Source organism: Phocoena sinus, chromosome 13 (assembly GCF_008692025.1).
Source record: "Phocoena sinus isolate mPhoSin1 chromosome 13, mPhoSin1.pri, whole genome shotgun sequence".
Taxonomy (NCBI): domain Eukaryota; kingdom Metazoa; phylum Chordata; class Mammalia; order Artiodactyla; family Phocoenidae; genus Phocoena; species Phocoena sinus.
The window spans coordinates 76,604,758-76,614,049 of NC_045775.1; the positions used below are offsets into that span (position 1 = coordinate 76,604,758).

General features: G+C 47.9%; 1 non-coding gene across 1 annotated transcript; it reads left to right on the plus strand.

Annotated features, from left to right (window-relative positions):
• The first annotated feature begins 980 nt into the window (after window positions 1-980).
• LOC116764842 lies at window positions 981-1,087 on the plus strand. Its single transcript, XR_004353051.1, has one exon. It is a non-coding gene; the product is annotated as a U6 spliceosomal RNA (small nuclear RNA).
• The last annotated feature ends 8,205 nt before the right edge of the window (window positions 1,088-9,292 follow it).

Consider the following 9,292-nt stretch of genomic DNA (forward strand, 5'->3'; position numbering starts at 1 on the left):
ACTCACCAGTGCTGTGGAGGTGGTACAGCAGGGCACGGGTTCATATGGGATGGACATTTTACTGGGGAAAATGGGATTGATGACTGCTTTCACAATTAGCCATTTCATGGCAGTTATGTGAGAGCATTGTTCCTGATCAGAGCTCTTTAGCAGAGTGGGCTTTCAGAAGCCCCATTTTAAAAAAATTTTTAGATTTTATATTGGAGCATAGTTGATTAGAAATGTTGTGTTAGGGGACTTCCCTGACGGTCAGTCCAGTGGTTAAGACTCCGTGCTTCCACTGCAGGGGACATGGTTTCAATCCCTGGTCAGGAAACTAAGATCCTGCATGCCACGTAGCCAAAAAAGATAAAAAAGAAATGTGTTCGTTTCAGGTGTACAGCAAAGTGATTCAGTTATACATATACAGATATCTATTCTTTTCCAAACTCTTTTCCCATTTAGGTTATTACAGAGTATTGAGTAGAGCTCCCTGTGCTATACAGTAGGTCCCTGTTGGTTCCCTATTTTAAATATAGCCGTGTGTACACGTCAATGCCAAACTCCCAATCTATCCCTCCCCGCCACACACACCCTTCCCCGCCCTGGTAATCATAAGTTTGTAACCAAGCTGGACCTTATGGGGCCTTCCAGTGACAGGCCTTCCCCCATATCCTCTGCTTTAGCTCCTCTCTGAAGAACATAGATAACAGTATTTGATGCACATTTCCTGAGTTGTTTTACAGATGTGAAAACCCCTTACCAAATGGGAGATGTTAACTACTTGTTGGCCGTGAGCTCGAGCCCCAGGCCTCATGGAGCCTATACTTGTTGGCCGTGAGCTCGAGCCCCAGGCCTCGTGGAGCCTATAGGTTGATAATGTTAACCCCTGTGACACCACCCTGTTACCTCACCATCAGCCAATCAGACAATTGTGCACAAGCTGATCACAGACCCTGCAACCTGCCGCCCCAAACCTGGCTTTTAAAAATGCTTTGCCAGTGCTCACTTCGGCAGCACATATACTAAAATCGGGATGATACAGAGAAGGTTAGCATGGCCCCTGCACAAGGATGACACGCAAATTCGTGAAGCGTTCCGTATTTAAAAAAAAAAAAAAAAAGAATATCAATGCTTATACAATCAGAATAAAAGTAAATATCAAGTACAAAAAAAAAAAAAAATGCTTTGCCAAAACCCTTCAGGGAGCTCGGGGATTTCAGAGCATGAACCACCCATCTCCTCGCATGGCCCTGCAATAAACCTTTCTGTTCCAGACTCCGATGTTTTGGCTTGTTTGGCCTCACTGTGTATCAGGCACGTGAATTTGTGCTAACAAGTTCATTCTCTAAGTTTGTGAGTCTGTTTCTGTTTTGTAAATAAGTTAATTTCTATCATTTTTTTAGATTCCACGTATAAGCAATGTCATATGATATTTGTCATTCTCTGTCTGACTTACTTCACTTAGTATGCTAATCTCCAGGTCCATCCATGTTGCTGCAAATGGCATTATTTCATTCTTTTTAATGGCTGAGTAATATTCCACTGTAAATATGTACGACGTGTTCTTTATCCATTCATCTGTCAATGGACATTTAGGTTGCTTCTATGTCTTGGCTATTGTAAACAGTGCTGCAATGAACATTGGACTGCACGTATCCTTTCGAACCAGGGTTTTCTCCCGATATGTGACCAGGAGTGGGATTGCTGGATCATATGATAGCTCTATTTTTAGTTTTTGGTTTTTTAAAATATTTATTTACTTATTATTTATTTTGGCTGAGCCGGGTCTTAGTTGTGGCATGCAGGATCTTCATTGCGGCATGCGGTCTTCTGAGCTGCGCATGTGGACTCTTAGTTGTGGCATGCACGTGCGATCTAGTTCCCCGACCAGGGATCGAACCCGGGTCCCGTGAATTGGGAGTGTGAAGTATTACCCACCAACAGGGAAGTCCCTCTGTTTTTAGATTTTAACGAACCTCCATACTGTTCTCCATAGTGGCTGCACCAATTTACATTCCCACCAACAGTGCAGGAGGGTTCCCTTTTCTCCACACCCTCTCCAGCATTTATTGTTTGTAGATTTTTTGATGATGGCCATTCTGACCAGTGTGAGGTGATACCTCACTGTAGTTTTGATTTGCATTTCTCTAGTAATTAGTTATGTTGAGCATCCTGTCATGTACCTCTTGGCCATCTGTATGTCTTCTTTGGAGAGATGTCTGTTTAGGTCTTCTGCCCATTTTTTGATTGGGCTGTTTGGGGTTTTTTTGATATTGAGCTGCATGAGCTGTTTGTAAATTTTGGAGACATGTTTGCAAATTTTGTAAAATTTGCAAACATCGTTTGCAAATATTTTCTCCCATTTTGTGGGTTGTCTTTTCATTTTGTTGCTGGTTTCCTTTGCTGTGCAAAAGCTTTTGAGTTTAATTAGGTCCCATTTGTTTATTTTTGTTTTTATTTCCATTGCGCTAGAAGACAGCTCAAAAAAGATACTGCTGCGATTTATGTCAAAGTGTGCTCTGCCTATGATTTCCTCTAAGAGTTGTATAGTATCTGGTCTTACATTTAGGTCTTTAATCCATTTTGGGTTTATTTTTATGTATGATGTTAAAAATGTTCTAATTTCATTTTTTACATGTAGCTGTCCAGTTTTCCCAGCACCATTTATTGAAGAGACTGTCTTTCCTCCATTGTATAGTCTTGCCTCCTTTGTCGTAGATTAACTGACCACAGGTGCATGGGTTTATTTCTGTGAAGACCCATTTTAATTAAATAGTGTCTCCCTAACCTGCCCAACAAAGCCTAGATTCGTGAGCCCAATCCAGGGTCATATGATCTGTGGGAACCTCATCTCCCATTACCTGGTACTACGTACCTGTCGACTAAAAAAATATATGCACAACCTAAAAGTTGAGAGTTATGTTTTTATATTTGAAGGACATACTGAGGAATTCAAGTGAGATGCAGCACCTCAAGTGACCCCTGAGGAAACTGCTCTGAGGGAGTCAAGGAGAGAGTTAGGATATATAGGAGTTTTGGCAACAAAGGACAGGTAAGCTAGGAGAAAAAGTTAGCTATCATTAAAAAAATCTAGGATATCTCAAGTGCAAGGAATTTAGCCACTTTGTCTATGTAATGGGGAAGATGCAAGAGTCTGGGCCCACTGAAATCATTTCTTTGATATGCACCTCCTGCTATTGGGGCCAGTATGCTGTGTTTTCATATCCTGAGTTTCCTCAGGGTCGACACCATTGGGAATATCTGTAGTCTGATGGCTTGCTAGATGGCGATTATATCTTTGTTTCCTTCCTGAGTTCCTCAGGGCTCACCAGCTCACCAGTGGTGGCTGCAATGGCTGATGACTGTGACATCCTTTGTTTACTGAAACGGCAGCCCATATTCCATTACTCACTCCCATGCCCCGAGATTCCCTAAACATTCCCACCTCTTCACCTTTGCTCCTACTGACTGTACCTGCTGAGGCCCGGCTCCTATACCAGCTCTTCTACAAACCTTTCCTAGAACCCCCAGGCCACTGTCGCAGCATTTTGTTTGTACATTAATGATAGCATTTGCCATTAGCTGCCTTGTACTAAGCCTTAACTAGGTTAACTAGCTACAATGCTTCTTTCTTTAAAAAAAAAAAAAAAGTGAGTGGCATGTCCTCATGGCTTGGTAATTTGTAAAATGCCTCCCGTTTTTCCAAACTTGGCACCAAAATTTATCATTCCTACAGATGAGTCAGTAGAAGGGAGAGTTCATTTATTAGCTTAGGTTTGGGAAAAATGCACAAGAAGGATATGTGTCCACCTGGCTGCCCCCCTCCCGGGATGAGCAGGCCTCAATGGAGACCTCACACAGGCCCCTCCCAGGAAAACCCCCAACATCTTCCCATTTTCCTGGGTGGGAGAGACTGTCCCTCTGCATGGCGCTAGGGGCCATTTGCAGGCCTAGGGCTGGGTTCTCCCCACCATTCCCACCCCCCAGAGAGGGGCTGGGCATCAAGGACTCCCACACAATGTCTCCATTGACACTTGTGTCCAAGTCGGGTCTGGGTGCCATGGAAACCTCTCTTGGGAGCAGAGAGGGAAAGCAACAGCCCAGGCCTCCACACTAAGCCCATTGTCCCCTGAGCCGGCCGCCCTCAGAAGGCTCTTATCACTGTCCGCCTGCCAGGCCTCAGCTCCAGGCTCCCCACCCCACCAGAGGCACCCGCTTTCCCCCTGCTGGCCCTGCCTAGCTGCAGGAATCTGTTTGCCTGGCAAACAGAGGCCTGAGACATCGGAGCCCCGTGCCTATCCCCCTCTCCATCCCCAATTACCATTTTACAGAGAGGAAGCTGAGGCTGGAGAGAGGCCGGGCCCTGCCCATGCCCGTTTCACCACGTGGGCCTCTTAGCCCTGCTGGGAGCCAGGGGTTCAACAGATCCCGGAAGCAGCAAAACCCCCAGGGGCTGGAAGGCCCCAAGCCAACCCAATCCAAAGTGAGGGTGTCAAAACCAGAAGGCGGGGCTTGTGATTACAGCACCGCCTCTCACCAGCTGTCACCCAGGTGTCCCAGGGCACTCCCTTCACAACAATATAAACCAACAAGGACACCGCCTTTAAGCCGAGCCCCTGAAGCCCCCCCAGGCTGGGGGAGGGGTGGGATGACCAGATGGGCAGTAAGAGGAACCTGGGCTTCGGACCAGCGCTGGGGGGGCTTCAGTCCCAGCTGGGTGACCTGGGAGAAGTTAGGTAACCTCCCCGAGCCTCAGCTTTACCATCTGTAAAATGGGAGCAGTAAACACTTTCGACACACCTTCCTGGGATGTGGTTAAGGACTGGACAGTACAGTAAATGACGCCTTTAGCAGAGCACGGAGAGAGCACTGGATGAACGGATCAGGTGCTACTATTACCCATTTGACGACCTTTCCCCACAGCTCTGGGCACCAAGTCAGGCTCTTGGGGATAAAGGAGCCACAGGGAGCAAAGGGAGAGCCCTCAAGTGACCCCCAGAGAGGCCCGACCCCTCCTGAGGCAGGAGTCCCTGGCCTGAGGGAGAACGAGGCAGGAAATGTTTGAGTTGCAAGGGGCCCCCCTAACATTCCTGTTGGGGTTTTACACGGGGCGGCCAGTTAGTTCCTGGAATGTCCAAGAAAAACAAACTGGTTATTCTGAGTGAAAATGCAGCCTGGCTAAGGCAGGTGGGTCTGCTTTAAATTTAACACAGTGTTTCTGAGATTCTTTTCATCTCCTGGCCACCGCTGGTCTGTGGAGACATTACCTCACTTCACCTTCCGGCTTTGAGGCAGGGCAGCTGACAGGGAGTAGGCCTGGGGGTGGGATGAGATGGGGGGCTGAGAGAGCCCCACCCCAGGCTCCTGGGGCTGGTGAGCAGGCCGCCTTCCTCCAACAACTCGGTCTACCTCTGGGGCTGGGGGGTCTGGAATTGGGGGATGCGGGGATGTTCCCACATGCAGTCCACCCCATCCTTGGTGTTTAGCTGAGGAATTACGGCATTTGCAAATACACTGCTTTCCCAGGAGTACTTGAAAAAAACTCAGCGGCAGTTTTCCAAGTCCAAGGTTGGTCCCTTTCAAACATTTAGGAGCTGGGTGGCCGTGCCTGCTGGCTCCTCCCAGCATCCCAGTTGCTTTAGCTGGCAAACTGACAGGAGAGGCTAGCGTCCCCACGGGGTGCCTTGGGCAAACGTGGAGTTCCCTTCTGGTTTTGGAAATTGCTTTTGGCCCGGCTTGCCAGCTTGCGGAGTCCTTGAAAATTCCAGAGCGTTGGAGGCAGACCCGAGTGTGTGAGTCCCAGACACCTAGACAAAGATTGCCTGATCTGACTCAGACCTTGAATAGCCTCATCTTTAAAATGGGGATAAGGGAGGACTTCCCTGGCGGTCCAGTGGTTAGGACTCCGCGCTTTCACTGCCGGGGCCTGGGTTCAGTCCCTGGTCTGGGAACTAAGATCCCGCAAGCCACGTGGCCAAAAAAGTAGTAATAATAAAAATAAAATAAAATAGAGTGGAGATAAGGGGACCTACCTCCCATCAGGGCTGTTACGTGGATTAAATGAAGTCGTGTGCTCAAGGTTCCTTTGTTTCAGATGAAGCAGACCTCAAGTTCTTTGGTTGTAACACACAGAAACTTCCTCAAGCTGTTCTTTGTAAAAGGGGAATTTTTTTCTACGGAATTAAGGGACTTTCATGAAAACAGGCCACCAGTCCTCTCAGAAAACTGAAACCAGGACCCTGAAAAGGGATTTGCAGTGTCCCTCATTCCGTCCTGTCTCCACGTGCTCTCGGGTGCCTGCTTCTTGGGGCCTCAGCTCATCTCCTCTCCCTGCAGACCAGCTTCCAAAGAGAAAGACCCCTTCACTCACCAAGTAAAGCCTTGGCTTTCCATCATTTCCTCAAGCTGGGTCCGTAGTTTGTGCTCCGTAAAAGACAGGCCAGTTTCTACTGTGTTGCTTTGTTTTGTATGTCAGTATTAACTTGCTGAATATTCCGTTCGTCCCTCCAGATCTGCACCCCTTTCTCCTCCACCTTGCTCTGTCCCCAGGCGCCGACCTGTGTGAACTGTTCCTGGAGCTCCCTCCCCTTCTGGGTTCTGGCTGATTTCAGCCCATAGTAGACACCAGCAGGAAATAGGAGGGCAGGAGGAAAGAGCCTGCAGGGCGTTGATTGTTCTAGCGCCTTGCCAGTGGGGTTGGGCTGGCAGCTGTGTGTCTGGTTCCTACACTGAAGGCCACAGCAGCTTTCCAGCGACCCCATCCTTCAGCTACGGGCCTCTCTGGGTTCTCGTAACCACTTCCTCTCCCGGTCCCTTCAAGCTGACCGTGCTGATGGCTCTCCACGTTACTATCCCGGAGGTGCTCTACCATCTTGGTTGGTTTCCTTTCATCTTGTCCACATCTCTGTAAAAGTCTCTACACATCGTGCATTTATTATGTTCTCTCTGGGAACGAGGCTGTAACTTGCCATCTCTCTTCTGCTGGGACTCTGGTGATTCAATGAGATCAAGGGAGAAGTTTGTCTCCCTACTCCACTTCCCACTCTGGCTCCCGCAGGAAGTGGATAAAGAGCTAGAAGGCCTTTGAGATAAAAATTATAAATAAGATACCCAGAACCAAGAAGATAGCCGGGATTCTTTTGGCAGGAAAAAATAATACATGTGCACTGGTGGGGGGGAGTTACTTCTTTTGAAAGAAACTCTCCATTTTCCTGGGAGAGTGTGACCCACATAAAAGAGTTGGAAAGCCCTCTCTCTTTCCTAGGGCACAGCTGTCTGTAAACGAGCATGATACAGGTTTTGAACAGAGGGTCTTTTTAAATTGTCAACTTCTCTGTATTTTTCACTCCCAAGTTCATTGGACTGGTCACCAGAATCTCTGTCTTTTCCTTTCCTTTTTCAGCTTGGCCCATGCACATCTCATTTTGGGCTTTGACCATGACCGTAGCCTAGGTCAGACCTCCCTGTCTCCAGTCTCTCTTGCCCAGTCTGTTCCACAGCTCACTGTCAGATTTGTCTTGGCTTCATACAGGCCTGTGCATGTCGAGTCCCACATCAGAAGCATTCCACGGCTTCCTGGTGAAACATCTGAAAGCTTCAGCCCGACGACATTCAAGATCTCTGCTGTTGGTCCCCAACTCAACTTTCTGGCCTAATTCCCTTTCCAGGAACTTCCCTCTCCTGATGAATCAGGTTCCACACTGACCTGCCAATCCTCGTTCCCCACCCACTCCATCTTTTCATCAATGTGCAGTCCAGGGACTTCCCTGCTGGTCCGGTGGTAAAGAATCCACCCTACAGTGCAGGGGACGCCGATTTGATCCCTGGTCAGGGAACTAAGATCCCACATGCCGCGGGGCAACTAAGCCCGTGCGTGTCACCAACTACAGAGCCCACGCACTCTGGAGACTGCGTGCCACAACTAGAGAGAGAATAAAAAAAAAAACCTGCACGCCACAACTAGAGAGACGCCCGTGCTCCACAAAGAAGGGCCCGTGCGCCACAACTAAAGAACCGATGCAGCCAAAGATAATAATAATAAACGTGCAGTCCAAATCCCACTTCCAGGTAAGGCCTGCCCTGCCCTCTCAGCCACAGGTGGCTGCTCACGTTAAACTCCTACTGTTCCAAAGAGGACTGCTGAGAGTCTAGGAGGAAGGCTTGAGGGAAGGATAGCTGAGTTCAGGCCAGTTAAAGAGTCTGTGCTTGCCCCCTTGGATATCACTCGTGGTCACTCAGGGGACCTTGTGTGTGCCTCCCCTTGAGCTAACTCCATCCCAGAGGAGCTGAGGGGATGACCCTTTGGTGTCATCTCCTCTTCAGGCCTCTCCATTCTCTGATTTCACTCTCTGGTTTCATCACGTGGCGGTGCTAGTTGCCTTTCTCTTCACAGACAGTCCTGACCCCTGGTTGTCTCATTTAAATGCTTGGGTCAAAGGTTACGTCAGAGTCTTGTGGATTCCTGGACACTGGGCTGCTCTTAGCTCACTGGGAATCTTAAGCAAGTACCAGGAAGGGCTTCCCCCGGGAGGTGCATTCATGGCACATTCTACTTATCTTCAGATGGGGTGTCCCAACCTGGCCTGTCAATGCCAGGGCACCCCATGTCTTCTTAGAAAACCCAAGTCTTCTGTTGCATTTGAGGTTAAGCCTCGGTTGGTTTCAACCATCTTTGGTTACACACACACAGAGCTTTGAGTACCCATAATACTTTTGATCATTCATTCCAGACTTTGTAATTGCCTTGACTATGTAAAAAAAGGCCTTTACAACACTGTAACAATGAATAACATGCAATTACTATTTCGGCAATTGATTATGCATGACTTAAGAAACCATAGATTTGTAAGTTTCATTTATCCCTGAGAGAACTGCCAGAACAATTAGCTACACATTAGATTGTCATCACTTAGAACAGGGTCTGCAGCCTGTTCGGAACCGGTCCCTGGTGCCAGAAAAGCTGGGGATGGCTGACTTAGAATGTAGATTGGAAACAAAAAGAATTTAAATATCACCACTACTCACCTATTAGAATGGCCAAAATACAGAACAAGACAATGCCAAATGCTGGTGAGGATGTGTAGCAGCAGAAGTTCTCATTCATCGCTGGGGGGAATGCAAAATGTACCACACTTGGAAGACAAGTTGACAGTTTCTGGATTTTCGTTACAGGGAATTGCTCCATGTGTAGCTGTGTATTTGGCGTGTCCATGAGGGGAGGGAAATTCAGGAGCCTTCTATGTCCTTACCTTGGTGACATTGTGCATTAGCTTTTGGTTGTTGTTGTTGTCGTTTGTTTGTTTGTTTTGCT